Genomic DNA, 18539 nt, shown 5'->3' on the forward strand with positions numbered 1-18539 from the left:
ATTTCATAATCCAATAGTAATAAATGAATTTGAGTGAGTATGATAAAAATGGTGGCATGAAATTTTGGCTCCGTGTAAATGTAATTAAGAAATAACATAACATTATATCTTCATGAAATAGAACTTAAATGTAGAAAAATAAAATAAAATAAAAAAACGAGATCAAAATTTATTTATTTATTTATTTTTTTTTACAGCAATATCAAATATTCAAAATCGTATGGCCCTATTTTTTGATGTGCTTGATTATTTTTTATTGTTTTCAATCTCATGTTTGAAGTAATTATTGATCTTGGATAAACATTATGATTGATTAAAAGTCACTCTTGCACATCGGCGCCGATGAACACTTGAAATCTTTGGACAATGAATCGCTACCCATCAACCATCTGAGGTTACGTTGGTGTTTGAGAGAATATATCTGAACATAGTTGTGTTGTCCATGAAGGTAATCGAACTGGAATAGATGCTATATGTTTATGTTCGTTATGCAATTTCATGCCCGATTCATTGTCTGAATTTGTTTTCTATTAGACCGAATTGTTTGTCTTTGTCCTCTTTCTCGTTAAAATCGTCATTGCCCGAGAAATAATTTAATTTTCGCAGATTCACCAGAAAATCGATTTTCTTCTAAATTAAGATTTTGTAATAAAGATTAATTAATTGCAAATATTTATTGAATAAAATATTGTAATCAAGCATAATCTGCGAATATATTCTCATATAATTGTTTCAATATTATAAACATATTAATGGATATAGTAAATATGGTATTCATAGATATAATATCATTTATATATTTCGGATTCACGGATTTGAAAAAATATATGTCATTAATTTCACAAATATTTTTTAGCTATATAATATACTATTCTTAAACAACACACTCATGTAAAAAAAAATGACTAATAAAAATTTTTATTTGCTTTTTGTTTCGATCTTTTTCGCATTGATTGGACATAGATGTTATGCCAATGAACTGGTAAGTTTTTATTGTTTATTGGCGGTTTATTACGAATCCACCAAAGCCAAAAACTCGTTGATATGCCAAAAAATTCTTCTTATCTCGAAAAACCATTTTTTTTTTTATTTCCTTTCTTTCAATCCTTTTGCTATTAGCTTCTTTATATAAATAGTGGGTATGTGTGTATATATATATATATATATATATATATATATATATATATATATATATATATATATAATATATATATATTAGGTAAGATCTCACGCACCCTAGAGTATGAGGGATCCACATGCAACTCATGTCAAAAATAACTTCGATTGTCCTGAAATTTTCATGGTAAAGTTGTCCTAAAAATGCAAATCCAACGATATATCATATGATATATATTTCAATCTCATCATAAGTTGGAGATTTGAAGATGACCGAAAATTAGGTTAAATGTGCAATTTTCGGCCATCTTCACATTTTCGACCACCGAAATTAAAATTTGTATCATATGATATATTGTTGAATTCGCATTTTTTAAACGACCCTACCTTGAAAATTTCAAGACAATCGAATGTTTTAAATACGGGTGCACGTGGATCCCAGCACCCAAGGGTGCCTGATATCAAAACTCTCTCTCTCTCTATATATATATTAGTTTATGGTAGTAATAATAATATTTATTTAAATTTTATTTTAGCTACAAAAATATTGGTGCATTCTATACGAATCTGGCGCTGAAGAAGGTGATATGTTGAAATTTCTGAATTTCGCATGTTCCTCAATTGTTGATTGTGGACCGATTAAGCTTGGAGGTGGGTGCTATGATGCCGATAACTTAGCCTGGATGGCATCGTTCGTTCTCAATTCCTACTATCGTGTGACGGGCAATTGTTGGAATGAATTGGGAATTCTGTGGCCAGAAGATCCATGTAAGAATACAAATTTTTTTCGTACACAATATATACATATGTACACTGGGGAAATGTCGATGCCAGCCAATCAAAAAATGACACGCCACCCATGGGTACTACCCACATGGGTGGCATCGACATTACCGTATACTAGATTTATTTTTAAAATATATAGTGGATTCTTTTTTTAAAAAATTATAATATCACATACATTTTATATCATTACTTTTTAAATATATGAAAATTTGAATAGTTTAATGGTTAAATTTTTTAGTTTAAAAATAGTTTTAAATTTATCATAAATATTAAACATATATTAAAAATAAAACTTTTTATTTTTAATTTAGAAAAAAATTTGATGAATTATGTATAAAAAATGGACAGAGAACGTTGAGAGAATTTAATAAAATATATAAGGATAATATAGGAAAAAATATCAAAGTAAGATTTTTGTTAAAAAATTAGAGGTGAACTTACCTTTTTAAAAATAGCTTATAAGCTGTCAAACAGATTATTTGACAGTTTATAACATGACAAACAAACTTAAAGAGGTTATAAGATTTGAAACAATTTATAAGCTGTTTTCAAGTGTTTGTAAGCTATCCCAAACACCCGTATATTATTATATATGGTATTTGTACAAATTTTTCGTCTAACTGATTTGGAAATTTCTTGAATTTGAATAGTTTGTACGTATCATTTTTTAAATAAATTCTCTCTCTATTTTGTTAATGTATTTGATATCATATACAGTGATTTAAAATGATTATTATATTGCATACATTTTATATTATTATTTTTTCTCGAAAATATTTTATATCTTTTTTTTATATATAAAGAAAATGAAAAAACTTGAATTCAAGAGTTTTATAAAATTTAGTTTCATGGACCCTAGTATATGTTTGTGAATTAGTATATATTGTATTTATACTAAATTTTCGTGTAAGTGAATTGAAAATTTCTTGAGTTGAATAATGTGATGGTCAAATTTTTTCTAAAAAAAAGATATTTAGGGTATATTAAATATATTGTGTAAATTAGCATATATTGTATTTGTATCATGAATAACACAATTATTTTTACTAATTATATATATATTATGAGTTTTTTATTTAAGTTATATATTATGAATTTTTCAGAGATCCTAATTTTATCTTTATGTTTCTGTGTTGCAGCTTTCGGAAGTTGTCATTTTTTGTAAAAGTGAGATGAAATTTAATTGTTCTCATATAATAATATGAATCTTTAAATTTCGATAGTCAATTAACAACATTTAAAAAAAATGTAATGACAAGTGTTGTTGTTTGAAGTTGTTCATTAATTCTAAATTATTTATTTTTGTGTTTCTAAATGTATGGTTTATAATCAATTTTTTTGTTTTATTTGTATTAGATCATTTGAAATCTATTACATTTGATTTTACTTTTGCTGTTATATAAATTTAACAATAGAAACTTTAAAGATCTTACTTATTTTCACTTTCACAATGATTTTCAAATTATTCAAATATTTTTAAGATTTTAAATTTATTGTTATTAGTGCTCAATTATAAAGTAAATAAATGTAAAAAACGAATTTGATTTGTTTTTTTAAAGTTATTTTCATTCAAACTCAATCTTAGTTTAATTGTATTTTAATTATTTATTCAAATGCTCATATTACTAATTTTTAATATTAATTACATTAAAATAAAATCTCGTGCATCGCACGGGTGGAATGCTAGTTTATTTTCTAAAAATTGATATGATTACGTTATTTATTTATTTATTTATGTTTTTTAGAAGCTACTTCATACATATTTGTACTTAATCATTTTATCTGCAAATTAATGAATATAAATATATATATATCTAGACACATTAATACTCAAATGCGCGCATTGTATGTTTTACTAGTCCATATATTAACAAAAAATGAAAAATAAATATTGAAAAAAAAGACAATATATAAAGGCATCTATAGTAATAAACCACTACAAATGGTTTATTTTTTTGCGACGTCACAGTCACATTAAAAGTTGAAAGCCCATTGTTGGGATCGAAATCTTTGTGTCGAGGGGAAGGAGCAGTACATGCTTTAAAATATCTTTTAGCTACATTAGCTCGTTCTTGAATATTAAAAAATGAACCGAACACAGAGAGAATATGTCGAGTTTGGTTTTCAAACAGAACAAAAAACACTCAAAATAATCTCTCTACAAACCAGTTAACATTCTAGAATCGTTTGAAAAGAATGTGATGCCCCTATAAAATATGTGGGTTCGATCCGATCCGAGCCCAATTTTTGGAGATCTACCTGAAAACCCATCTAATTTAATTTTATGAGAATTCCAGACTGAAATTGTCCAGTTAGGGTAAAAGGAGATGACTTGGAGCACAAATTTTAGCTGCAAAAGCCTGCTAGACATGATTCTACTTGGGCAGGACAAAATACTGAACTGGGCTTAATGCATGGCCCATGGAGGGGATGTGGACTCGAATAAGTACAGGTGATGTAAGCCCTGTCTGCTAAACTCCTTGGGCTAAGTCAAACCACGTGCTATAGGGGACCGACCCGGGCCCAACATTTAGAACCTTCGGTTAGAATGAGCATCGGTCGGTTTGGTTCGAATTTACTCTATTATGATTCGGTTTTTTTGGTTTTGGTTTTCATAATCTCCGGTCCGGTTTTTTGTGATACAGTCCGATTTTTTGGTCGATTCTATACGGTTTAAGTAATGAATTAAATTGATTTTGCAAAACTGCAAATATTATTTTAGAGACAAAGAAAATTATGCAATGTTTAAAATAATTATGGATTTAAAACTAAAATGAAAACCAAAATATAAAAAGGTTAATACTAAAAAAATTTTAAGAACTAAAATGATATTTTACTTGATGCATGCAATACATAATACTGATAAGAGAGAATTGATAACAATAAAACATAAATTATTCCATTAAAATTAATAATATTAACTTCAATTTAAACAATAAAGCAACTATTAAGTTCCATAAAAATCATATTTAATTAAAATAGGCTCACATCTTGTAAGGAAGAAAACATAAAAGTGATAATAAAGGCCCATTTGTAAGGTCCAATGGCCAATATCCATAAAAATCTTATTTTATTTAAAATACGGTCGGTTCAATTTTTTGGGGGTATAAAACCGAAAATCAAACCAAAAAATCGGTTTTCATAAATTTTAAAACCGAAACCGATCAAAAACCGAACCAAATAGACCAAATTTTTTGGTTCGGTCGGTTTTTTCGATTTTATGCCCACCCTTACCTTCGGTCATTATCAGATAAACGAAGATCCGTAACATATAAGGATACTATCTAACAAATCCGAGATTTGATATGATTCATGGGTTGGTTTTAGACTCCTAATTATCTTGGTGATTGAGTTCTACATCGAAGGGGTCACGCCGAAAACACCTTCGACGCCCCCTAACGAAGTTTTTGTTTGTGTAGAGCACCATCATTCCCGATCCGACCCGATTTGTTGAATATCTGGAGATCTGATCGACCAGACCGAAGCCAAGGTAAATTTTGGTATCATCAATTGGCGCCATCTGTGGGAACTTGAAGAAGAAAGAGCTGAGATGGCTAACATGAATGGAGAAAACGCACATATGGAACTACTAGTTGCCGACGCTGTTGAAAGAGCCTTGGGATGAGATGTTAGGAATATGCTGGCGAAAGCGGGAACTAATTCGGTTAAGTTTTGGTCAAATTCTAAGCATTTGAAGAAATAGGTGCAGAATTTTGAAATTTAGTGAGGGTCTGTCCGAAATGCAATTTTTATAAAATGATTGGATAGGAATAATAACTCGAAAAGGAGTTCTAAACTTAGTATTAAGTGTGTGGGAGTTGTGGTTTCAAGTAAAATCCTTTTAGAATAAGAATTGAGTGAGTTATAAGTTTTACGGGCGAACCGGTCAAATGTCCTAAGTGCAAAATTATGGTTTAGATTTCCATCCTTGATTTGCTCCTTAATCACCATCCCGGTCATCCATATTTGAGTCTCTTGCATGATCATCGAGTAAATATTATCAAGTACGCTACATCTACATAAGCATGCTAAGTCCACAAATTAAGAAGGAAATAAAATATTTTGAACGAAGGGAGATGGTTGTGACCACAGAAAGACGTGTATGGATGAGCTGGGAGACGTCCTGACTTCCCATACCACCAAACATATATGGACGAGTTTGGGAGAAATCCTGACTTTCCATACCACAGAAAGACGTGTATGGACGAGTTTGGGAGAAATCCTGACTTCTCTTATAAAGTACGGGCAAGACAAGTTTGGGAGATATCCTGACTTCCTTGCGGCATAGTGTACTGCAGCCATGACCATGATCGAAATCATAAAATCACAATTCAAGGATCTAAGTTTACAGTTACAGTTCAAAAACATTTATGACCATGTTTCAGTAAATTTTACTCAGTTACATTGATTATGTTCTACTTAGCCATGCATATGTTTCATTCATGTTCATGTTCTTTATAGAAATCTTTTTCTTAAGTTAAGGGAACAAAAGTATTTTTATTACAAGCTATTTTTAATCTGCGTGTGCATGTATTTATGTATTACTCGCTATTTCCCCCATATTTTTGTTGGGCCTCTAGGCTCACTACATCTATTTGGTGCAGGTTAATTTATTGTAGAGATCAAGGGGAAAGACTATCGAGTGGACTACGGCGCGGACATGACACATCCCTCCGACCTATGCTAGTCTTCCGAAAAAGCTTACTTTAGAGAGTTTAAGTCTTTAATTTTGCTGTTTGGATAAATGTTATTGTAAATATTTCTAGAATTATTTGTGGGCGTGTAATTATGTAATTGCTTAATCTTTTGACGTGTCGAATGTCAAATCATTTTCTATGGTTTTCGTTCATTTATCGGTCTAGTTTATTTAGTATTGTTAGTTTTATTTTTAGTTGTTGTCTGTGACAGACGGATTTAAATATAAACAGATAGGTCATGCCGAAAATTTTCTTAAAATTTGCATTTATTTATTTAATTATTATTTATAATAGAGTTAGGGTCGTTTCATTTATTGTTCTTAGATTTTTTTCCCTTGAACCATATTAACTTTTCCAGTCTCCTGATCAAGACGCTTTCTCTTACGAGAGACTTCCTCAATACGCAGATGACGCATGAGGGATTCCAAAGTATGCTTACTTTCATCATGTTTAAGTTTCTTCTTATAGTCATTCCAGGAATAAGGCAATTTTGTAATTATTGATCCAACTTGAAAAGGCTCAGACAAAGTAATTTCAGCATTCTTAAGATTACTAACAATTAACTGTAGATCATGAATATTGATCAAGAACGGGTTTACCTCCAGTCATCTTGAAATCGAAATAGTTACCTATTAAGAACTTCTGATTACTTGCCTTTTCGATACAATATTTGTTTTCCAGAGCCAACCACAACTCCTTCGATGTTTCAATTGTTCTGTGTGCGCTGTAAATAGAGTCTGATAATGCATTCAGTATATGGCCTCGGCACAAGAAATCATCATCTTTTCGCTTCTGTCTCTGTGCTTTTAGTTTCGCTTTGTGTTTTGCATCATCAGTCGGAGCGTCATCTGGAGAGAAATTTCATCACATAGAATTTATGACAGTTTGATTGTTGTCAAGAAGAACAAAACTTTTTCTTGCCAACACAAGAAGTTATGGCCATTAAAACGGTCGATACGAACTAGATCCTGATTCATCACTTGAATAGATTCTGCAACGGATTCATTCAGAGTTAAATCCTTGAATGAAGACATCTCTTAAAACTGTTGAAGAATTTCAAAAATATTATAAGGATTTTGATAAACTCCAAGGCATGTTTTAAATGCTATCTTTTAAGAGATGTTTTTACGATTTCTCTCATGATACAATGGAGGTAATAAACTGATTCAAGACATACCATTGAATCTGATGATGCACATATTTATATAAATGAATAGACGATGTTGAAAAGTTGCGACTCTTAGTCATACTCATTCAATAGCTTAAATCCCTATTTGGTTTAGTGATTTATGGAATCAGGCAGCTCGTGCGTAGTGTCAACCCTTTTTTAGAAATGCCGGTGGGCACTTTTGCAATCATAACCACCAGTCCACCATCTGCATAAAGTATTGAAGGCTCTTAATCTAGTTTACTATATATACACGTTACACCTTCCTCAAAAAAACAAAAAACAAAAAAAAATAAAAAAAGAAAGAAACACTAAACATGAAGTTTCCTGCAATCTGGTTCCTGATAGCGTTTCTCTTGTACTCTGTATCAGGCAGCTGGTGCGTACTACGCACCAGCATTTCAAATAATGATGCTCATGCCTTTATAATATCACCTGCAATGCTGAACTAAAAGAGATGAATTTTCCATGCATGCAAGTACAATACGGCGGCCCATGCTATTTCCCGGACAAGTGGCTTTTGTCGGGGTCGTATTTGATTAACTGGGCCTACCATAACAATTCAGGCATAAAAGTGCGGAAGTGTGTTTTTTTTGGAAATGTGGTTGAAGACGATCCCAGTAAGTTTGTTCATCGGTTTTACTCTGTTTTGTTATTAACAAACTGATTAATTATGTGGCTAGTAAATGGTAGCTACATGGCATTAGTGATCATCTGCGTACTAAAAACTCGATATTTCACGAGCCATTCAATGTCATGGTTCAACTTCATCATAATTAAGTTAGTCGACGAAGCTTGAAATTTGACTACTTTGAGCAAGTTATGAATCGGGTAATGATTTGAATTTTAGTGTGGTTGGTCCGGATCCAACGGATGTCGGAATTTCCCAAATTCTTGTGTTGTCACATGCAGGGGCCAAAATTTTTTCGAAGTCTTATTATTATATACGATTTTTTGTCAAGTATGTATATATAAATAAAAAGTTAAACAAGTTGACAAGAAAAGTTTGTAGATTAGGTGGTTTGGAGTTTACATCATTGAAAAGGGCAAGGTTCAAATCTTATTAGTGATATTATTGGACCCTTCATTTTTCATTTTTCAACTTTTTACTCATTTTCATTTTTTGGGTTCAGTAGTACTGTATGTACTTTCTTACAATTTTTTTTATTTTTCTTTTTATTGTAATAATTTTTTTTTTCAACGATTTTTTATTTGCCTGTATTGTAATTAATCGGTTCATCTACAATCTTTTTTTATTAGATCAATTTCAATATCTTTCATTGAATACATATTGAGGTTTTTTTTTGTTACAACTTGAAATGACTAATTTTTCGTCTTTTATGTATTGATCTTAAACATGAACAAAAATATTCTGTTTAAAAAATACTCTAGCCTGATGGGCAGTTCTCCACAATGATAACTTCAAAATTTTAGGAGATTCGATCCCAAATAACCAAGTTCAGGCAGATTAAAACTTCAATATTTGTCTCGATATTGAGCTTGATTCTATTTGTTAACACTTCCAAAGAACTTTGGTGTGGTTCCAAGTTTACAATTATCATACTATCAAATTGACCTACGCAAAGGACTCCAAAATTTGCTTTGAATTAGGAACAAAGAATTCAGTTGGGAAAGTCTCAAACAAACAAATGCCCGACATCAGATCTAGGAGTCTATTATAGGTAAACAAAACATAATGCATCACAACAGGGTTCAATCGATGCTACTTGGAATGTAGCGGGAAGGTTTCCTACGTGAAGTTTGGCTGTAGATGTGGATGAATGCATGGCTGAATCTCAAAGACGCACCAGATATATATCTATGTCCTTGGGTGTGCGAAAATAAAACTATCAACAAATGTTTTCAATTTCGTTTTGTCTCATGAGACCAAGATTCTTAATCCTACAGATTTCAAGAAATTGTGCCTCTAACTGTTTTTGGAACGAAAGATCCGACAAAAGCTGCAAAATGGAATCTACTTATTGGCTAAACTCGTAACGATAATATGGATGTCCGTGGTCAACCCCAATGATACATCCCATTAAAAATGAGTATTATCATTATGAAAGCATTTTTGATTCTGAAAGTAGTCCGAGTGTTAGCAAACAAAAAGAAATTCCTGGAAAATATCCGATAGGGATTCAATCCGGGAAGCAAAATGGATTTGGCAGGTAAAGCTTAATAGCTAGCAAGAAGATGGTGTGTTTCTAACTGTTTGGATGAGAAAAGAATTGCTAAAGAGATACAATGTATTGGGTGTGAGAGTTTGTTATGTGTCTTGCGGTATCATGGGTATTTGAGAAACAAAGGATCAGTTTCCATTAGCCTGTCTATTGGTGGAACTAGATTTTGCTTCATAGCTGCGCACTTGGCTTCCGGCGAAAAGAAAGGTGATGAAGGACTATGTGTTATGGGCATAGGGTATTGTTATGGTCTTACTGATATTGGACAGAGAAAGCCCAAACACGAGGTCCAAATTTAGAGAAGTTCAAACCTTATATTGGGCTTGGACCAAATATACTAGAAGCTGCCTAAGACTCTGTATCTCAGAAGAATGTAGAGGGATTAAACAGAGGAGTTTGTTAGGAAACAATGATTCACGTTTTTACAGTTTAGTTGGGTTACTAGCTAGCTTTGAGCTAGGGAATTTGTAAAGGATTCAATCCTTTGGCTGGGTGTTTAACTCATATTATTATAATTCTGTTTACTTTGAATATATTGAAGATTTAGTTCCTAACACTATGCCTAGAAGGCAACTTGGCCAAGGAGTTGATACAATAAGCAAACTGGAGGGAGTCATCTTTTACAAAACTTCCGAAAATTTTGAAATTGGAAATTTATTGTCATTGTTATTTTAGGGATTTCAGATTAAAGTTTCTGTAAAGACACGGTGTTCTGAGAATAGCTTGGGAAAGCTGTGCAATTTGTTGTTTAGTAATTTTAACGATGCATATCTGCAGGTGTGACAGTGATAGGGGTGAGGCAACTTTCTTATTTCCGCAGTGAAAGCAAGTTTTTTTTATCATCGACCGGTCTCAGCACTCTTCTCTACCCATATCAACTTACCAAAATATACCAATGCAATCCAAAGGTCCTGCTAAAACTGTATTGACTCACGTTTATGAAGGAAAACAAAACCTATATATGATAAAGAGCTAGTGACCACACTCTAGTTCTCAAGTAACTTAATAGCAGGGAACTGTGGAAGCAAGCGACGAGGCAGCTCGAGCCTACATCAACTTTGTGCCCCATTAATCATGAAAGAAATTTGGTGAAAGCACATGGGTTTATTATCTAATGACAAGCATTGAAACAAAATGCAGGTCACTGTTGTTTGTTAGAGAAGTAGAATAACCCACACAATTTTAGGCATCATGATATCCAAATGAAAATACATGTGTATTCAAGTATTGAATGGTAAATATATATATCTCACCTATGCAATATGGTCTTCTAGCTATCTGACTGCAGAAATACAGTAGCTAAGGCATATAAATTTTATAGTGCTCTCTAGAAGACTAGAACGGTATATCAACATCTGATAAAACCACACAGAGACTAACAGGTTAAACATCGAATGAAACCACTTACAGTTGCTAGCTTTCAGCGCTCATCTAAAGAATTTCAATCATTTTTGTTAGGTATTTGCCGACAGCCTTCAAACCATTTCTTCGAGCTTCTTTCTCACGTTCGTAAGCTGCACACCAAAACAAAGAGAAGCAGCAAGCAAAACATCCAAGTATGCAAAATAATAACAGAGAAACAAAGCAGTAGGAAATATGAATCTTAAGCTTTTAGCTTTCGGGGCTCAGACACTACGCTTTCTCTGATTCACCAAGAACCAAGAACCAATACGAAGACCGAAAAGATTTCCCCTAATCCCAACTACACGCCCACTGCCCTCAACCCAGCAAGAGCTCACGAACAGGAACAAGAACGAGAGAGTAGGCAACGACACTAAGTATAGCACAAAGCTAATAGAAAGGAGAAGACACTCATTCACCTATGAAGGGAAGCACAAAGCAACCTTCCCTCTGAGCAGCTCTCACGCAGCAGCAGACTTCACAAGGGGGAACGGCCCTTCTCAAGGATGGAATGCTTCTCTCGGCTCTCTCTCTCTGGCGGATCTCACAAACAAATGGAACGCTCACTTGTTTCTGATTAGGGCTAGGGGATTATATCAGGCTTCAAGTTGGGCTTGGGATAAACAGGGTATTAGTTGGGCCAAAGCCCAACAAATCTCCACCTTTTGGCTCAACGCCGGTTCACTAGTTCGGAGAGTCATTTATAGCCATCATCATTGCCCCACACAGACAACACAAAGTTAGTCTTTTAAACCAATATGCAGCAAACACAAAGTAAGCTACAATACTACAACGAAAAACAGAACAAATCTGTCAAAAATCAAAGTTTAAAAAACTTTTCAACATTTTCAGAAACAAGACCCTAACCAAGAAAATGCTCCACCTCGCTTGGAGCCCAGTTAAGTTCTGAAAAATATAACTATTTTTCACACAGAAAAATAGAAAAAACATGCTAGCAAATTTCACACAGAAAAAATCAGATAGTCACAAAGACACAGGTCACACAAAGAGACACAAGCAAAAAGCTAACACATTTTCACACAGAAAACATGCACATGGTCACAAAGACACGTGATAACATGGAAACATGACAATTACCAAGTATGGAAATACAATAGTAACCAATCACACAAAAATCCTAGGATTCTACCAGCAACAAATGCACATAAATCCTAGACTTCTACCAGCAACAAATGCACATAAGTCCTAGGCTTATATCAACAACACATCCACACAAAACCTAGACTTCTAACAACAACACATGCACACAGCATTCGCACCAAGCGATTACATCCAAACCAAGCGGTTACGCTACTAAAACAGTAAAAATAGGTTCCAACCAATATATCAGAGCCAATATACCTGGCTCTGATACCACTGTTAGGTATTTGCCGACAGCCTTCAAACCACTTCTTCGAGCTTCTTTCTCACGTTCATAAGCTGCACACCAAAACAAAGAGAAGCAGCAAGCAAAACATCCAAGTATGCAGAATAATAACAGAGAAACAAAGCAGTAGGAAATAGGAATCTTAAGCTTTTAGCTTTCAGGGCTCAGGCACTACGCTTTCTCTGATTCACCAAGAACCAAGAACCAAGACGAAGACCGAAAAGATTTCCCCTAATCCCAACTACACGCCCACTGCCCTCAACCCAGCAAGAGCTCACGAACAGGAACAAGAACGAGAGAGTAGGCAACGACACTAAGTATAGCACAAATCTAATAGAAAGGAGAAGACACTCATTCACCTATGAAGGGAAGCACAAAGCAACCTTCCCTCTGAGCAGCTCTCACGCAGCAGCAGACTTCACAAGGGGGAACGTCCCTTCTCAAGGATGGAATGCTTCTCTCGGCTCTCTCTCTCTGGCGGCTCTCACAAACAAATGGAATGCACACTTGTTTCTGATTAGGGCTAGGGGATTATATCAGGCTTCAAGTTGGGCTTGGGAAAAAACATGGTATTAGTTGGGCCAAAGCCCAACAATTTTCTCTGAATTATCATTATGAAAATGCGGGCAGAAAAACCGTTCTCAGCAACTCATCGCCAATAGAAGCACATTTCTCTTCCAGTTCCAGCATCTGCTTACCACATGTCATAGCAACGAAGAATATAACATGATGATTCTAATGCCAAGTCATTCAACCTGACACAAGTACGAAGAGTAATATTTGATTGAGTAGAATTCTATGTGCAATGCGTGTGATAGTTTACCAAAATCAATTCATAACACAAAGGGCTATAACAGATTAATTAATCATAAAGTTATTTTTTTCTTGCATCTATTTTCTGAAACTCTGGTGTCCTTTACAACCTATTGTATCGTCGTGGTGAAGTAAAGATAGACCCAAAAATGTTAGGTATATATTGAATATGGTGGTTGGAAGATACGGAACAAGACAGATGGGAGTTCTTGGTGGGGAAAATGAATTCACATTCAATTCCACGCGTTTTCTTTTCCTATAAATAGGCAGCAGCTCCGTTTCTAAGCATTGAAAATGGAATCTGGTAATTAATGCAAACTAAGATATATGTACCATAATAACTAAGCTAAAACTATATTTTAATTCACACATTGTTCATAGAGTATCAAGTTAATCAAGCTATTTTCACAATATATTATCGTACTAAATATTTCTGTAACACTAAAAAGCATAAAATTGGCCTTAAATTTTGTGCAGGACAAATTTACTGCAGAAAAGAAGAAAACAACCAAATAGATTAAAAATAGTAGATTTGGGGGAATGTCTTCATTTAATGATGCTTATTCATTAATTGCCCCTTAAGATTTGAGATTAGCAACCCGAGGCCCCACAACAGGTGGTATCAGAAAAGATTTCAAACTTCTCGCCGTATAAGTAATGTCTCCAGATTTTCAATGCAAAGACGATTGCAACCAATTCAAGATCATGAATCGGATACCCGACTTCATGTGGTTTCAGTTGTCGAGAAGCATAAGAGACAACATGTCCTTTTTGCATTAAAATACATCCCAAACCCTGGTGAGACGCATCACAATAAACAACAAAATTACCAGTACCTGTAGGGATTTTCAAAACCGGCGCTGTAGTCAATCTCTTCTTTAGTTCGACAAAGACGATTGTAGCCAATTCAAGATCATGAATCGGATACCTGACTTCATGTGGTTTCAGTTGTCGAGAAGCATAAGCGACAACATTTCCTTTTTGCATTAAAATACATCTCAAACCCTGGTGAGACGCATCACAATAAACAACAAAATTACCAATACCTGTAGGGATTTTCAAAACCGGCGCTGTAGTCAATCTCTTCTTTAGTTCGATAAAACTCCTTTCACACGCCTCAGACCAAATAAATGGTGCATTCTTCTGTGTAAGATGTGTAATAGGCTTCGCTATCGATGAAAAATCTCAAATGAATCGACGGTAATAACCAGCTAAGCCCATAAAACTTCGAATTTCTGGCACAGATGTCGGTCTCTGCCAACTGATCACAGCTTCTACCTTACTTGGATCAACCGAAATGCTATCTCCTAAAATTATATGGCCAAGAAATTTGGGGCCTCGGGTTGCTAATCTCAAATCTTAAGGGGCAATTAATGAATAAGAATCATTAACTTAATAAGGAAAGAATAAGGATCAAGAATTTTTTTTTTTCAAAAAGGGGTGCGCGCGGGCGGTCAAAAACTGCCGCGTGGGCGCCCCTGTTTTTTTCCAAAACAGTAGGCTGAGCACCAGACTGCGCGCGGGTGGTAGTTTTATGCCGCGTGGCGCATCCTGGGCAGAAAGCCTGCTCTGTTCTTTTGTCAGCAACTTTGATCCTTTCAATCAATTCCAATCCCTCAAATTCAAGTCTAGAACATGTAGATTAACATATAACCAGATCTAAACATGTTCATAAGGAAATCGATACATCAATTAGAAGATTAAAGTCTAGCAAGAGTTACAATTTACATATGTTGTTCACTCACAACTCAACACCAACTACTTCAAGTTTTTCCAACATTCATGCTGGAACTTAACCACCTCGATTCAGCTAGAAACAACCCGAGTCCATATCTAATCTTCACTCATGAGCTACTATCGTCGTCCTTGACTAGCTCCTGCCCCATCTGTTATCATGCACACATACAAAACAAGACAACAACCAGATAAACTCCGGTGAGAAAACAATCTCAGTATAACCAACATATAGAAAGGGTTAAATAAATCATATCGACTCTATTTAAACTCGACTCAACAAATAGAGTAAATTAACGCTTCACATAAGAACTGATTCATATAACTTCGAGGCCATCAAGATTCATAAATGATCTTGACATGGATATCCATCTATCGTAGCCATTCTGGGCTAGAAAATAAGGTTAACCGCAACCTTGGCATAGAATCAATTCAATATACTATCATATCGACTCAAACTTAAAGATCCACTACCTGAGATGGATCGACAACATTAAACATAAATCAAAACATATCAAGTATGTGGTTTTTGCGGGCCAACTCAAGAATAGTCGTTCTTTGAGTTTCAAAGTCCCTAACTTGCGATGTCGTCATTATACCTTCGAATATCTCGGTTCTGAATTCTTCAATCTGAAATATAACAATCAAAATACTCATATCAAACTTCATTCAAGCTTATTATATCAGAAACGAATCAAAACCATCAATAGATCGTCAACCAATCTCATTTCAAACCTCAACTTCTTCTTATTCGATTCAACTCGACGTCTTGTATCATTAGCCTTCAAACTCAACTGAAACTGAAGAATAAAAATGCTATAACATTCATAACATCTAGATAAAGACTTCAGCTTAGGTAGAGGCTATCAAAACAGTCTAAAAACTCGATTCAACAGCGTAGCGATTGAAAATCGGTAACCGACGAAATATCTCGAAATCAAATCTCACTTCAACTCAACTGATACTTATATTCAATTCAATAACCAGCATCTAAATCTTCATACCAACCACTTAACATATCAAATACAAGCTGGAATCATGCTTCAACATAAATAACATAAGCTCATCAATCCGGTTTCGATATATAATCGCGTATACGTTGAAGAATAAGATCATAACATCAAAATCTGATATCTGCCATCTACTGATTTTGAAATTCATCAAAAACATCATAATACTTACACGAGATCGAAGCCCTTGTCGCAAGGATTCCAGAACAATTTACGAAATCGAAATCAGATAACCGGAGCAAAAGTTACGGCAATTCGAAAATTATGAAATCAAACAAAAAACGAAGAAAATCGACTTCTCTGCTCAAAGTTCTGAATTTCATAGACAATAACACGTATTCATGCTGAGTAATAGAATTAAAAATCGGATAACTTCAATAGAAATTGCAATTTAGTCCCTCATACTTCAAAATTTGTAATTTAGTCCTCGGCCTTCTTTTTAATTCAATTTCAATCCAAAATAATTTAAGAATATTAGAATTTAAATCAAAACTCTAAGTATTCCCAAACTAAATATACTCGAATTAAAATTAAATAAATTCGGATTAATATTAATTAATCCCGGGCCTTACAATTCAGCTTAAACATTTTTGTTATGAATCCATCTCTGCCAAAACAAATGTAGATCGACGTTAAAATGACCATGGACGGACTCATAATTCACAATAAGTAACTTATTTGATGTACAGGAAGCATAGTTTGCAAGAACAAAGTTCAAACACGTGCATTCGAAACTCTCTCAGTACCAGTAAGTATACTAATGTACATAAATTGAAACGTGCAAGAAAGATTAGGTTCATATTTTCATTCAAATATAGCTCCAGTAGACCTTTAGAGCCTCCAGTTCAGATCCAAGTTTTGATATCTCTTTGCTAGTCTGAGCGTTCCTCGACTGTAAGCACAACATGATCAGGACCATGCTCAAGTATTTATCCTTGTTAGTAATAAGATTTTTTTAAATTGAATTTTCAATGTTTCGTAATTTTAAAATAATAGTACCACATTTTACTCCACTATTATATCTTTGTTGTATATATTTGTCATATATCTTTATATTCACACGAAAGTACCACAAACGCTCCACAACTATACCTACAATAAAATTAAAGTGATGTTACATTGAGATTAAATATGTACATTAGTTTTTACACCAGAAAATTCAATTCAAAATTTTAATTTATATTATATAATCTTAAATTACAAAATATCATGTACAAATTTCAATTCAAAATTTTAATTAATAAAATTTATAATTAATTGAATGCAAATATCACGATATAATGCAAAACTATCATAACTTAATTTTATAAGAATAATTAATTCATTTTAGAGAAGCATGTTAGACACTAATACAGAGTATATTGACTGAAAACCTTGCGTAACCATTAATTCTTCATGACCTGGGCTGGATCGATAGATGTAACAATGTCATGTACAAAAGATTAGTTGCTAATTGCATAATTAAATCAAAACAAAGGACCGCTAAAGAGTGGAAACTAAGAATTTGGGGAGTAGGAAATTTAAAGAAAGAAATATTTGGGTTTAGTGGTTTTAAAATAATTTGCCCCAAGTATAACTAGCCACTCGTGAGCGAATACGGGACAATCAGGAAAACATAACATTAGATGTTCTAGGGCTACCTCTTCATTTTCTACAAGTCCCTTGGATGCCGAATCTTTAATTTGTTGGCCTATTGTTTGATAGTCCATGCTTATGTTTAATTGGGCTATCCCAACTAGATGTGCTGGCGATAAATAAATCGTGTAATTCAATTCTTGGAACCCACGCAACAAAGTTCTTAATTACCTTTGCTATTATTATTGAGATGATTTCGTTTTCTTTCTATAATTTATTGTACATAATCTCTCTTTTTCTGTACAACCTATATATTATAAATCACCCTAAAGATAAATTTGATCTAATTCTTCATCTATTGTTTATTTTATTAATCTTAGATATAAAGCTTACTAAAAGAAATAACTACTTTTATCTATTTGGCACATAAATTTTTTTTCCAACAATTGACCCCCGGAAATTTGTGATGGAAACAACCCTATCTTTTCATGTAGATTCCATAATACCAAAAGTTTTGGGTCGATAATTGGAAGCTTATCCGAATGATAGCTTGAATTATATTCAACTTTTTTTTTGGCTATTAATTACTCTGATATGGGAAGACCTACAACAAAAGTTAAAAACCACCCAGTTTCCCTTTGACACTCTAATTGCTCTCGAAGTTGGAAA

At 33.6% G+C, this 18539-nt stretch overlaps 2 long non-coding RNA genes across 2 annotated transcripts; one reads left to right on the forward strand and one right to left on the reverse strand.

The window, feature by feature from the left end:
* Positions 1-902: 902 nt before the first annotated feature.
* LOC140882257 (uncharacterized) lies at positions 903-3194 on the forward strand. The gene is made up of 3 exons (XR_012150178.1): positions 903-982; positions 1653-1884; positions 3042-3194. It is a non-coding gene; the product is annotated as an uncharacterized lncRNA (long non-coding RNA).
* Positions 3195-7452: 4258 nt separating this feature from the next.
* LOC140882258 (uncharacterized) lies at positions 7453-11897 on the reverse strand. Its single transcript, XR_012150179.1, has 3 exons — positions 11359-11897; positions 7777-7975; positions 7453-7590 (listed from the first exon to the last, which is right to left on the reverse strand). It is a non-coding gene; the product is annotated as an uncharacterized lncRNA (long non-coding RNA).
* Positions 11898-18539: the final 6642 nt, after the last annotated feature.

Source organism: Henckelia pumila, chromosome 2 (genome assembly GCF_033568475.1).
Source record: "Henckelia pumila isolate YLH828 chromosome 2, ASM3356847v2, whole genome shotgun sequence".
NCBI classification, from domain to species: domain Eukaryota; kingdom Viridiplantae; phylum Streptophyta; class Magnoliopsida; order Lamiales; family Gesneriaceae; genus Henckelia; species Henckelia pumila.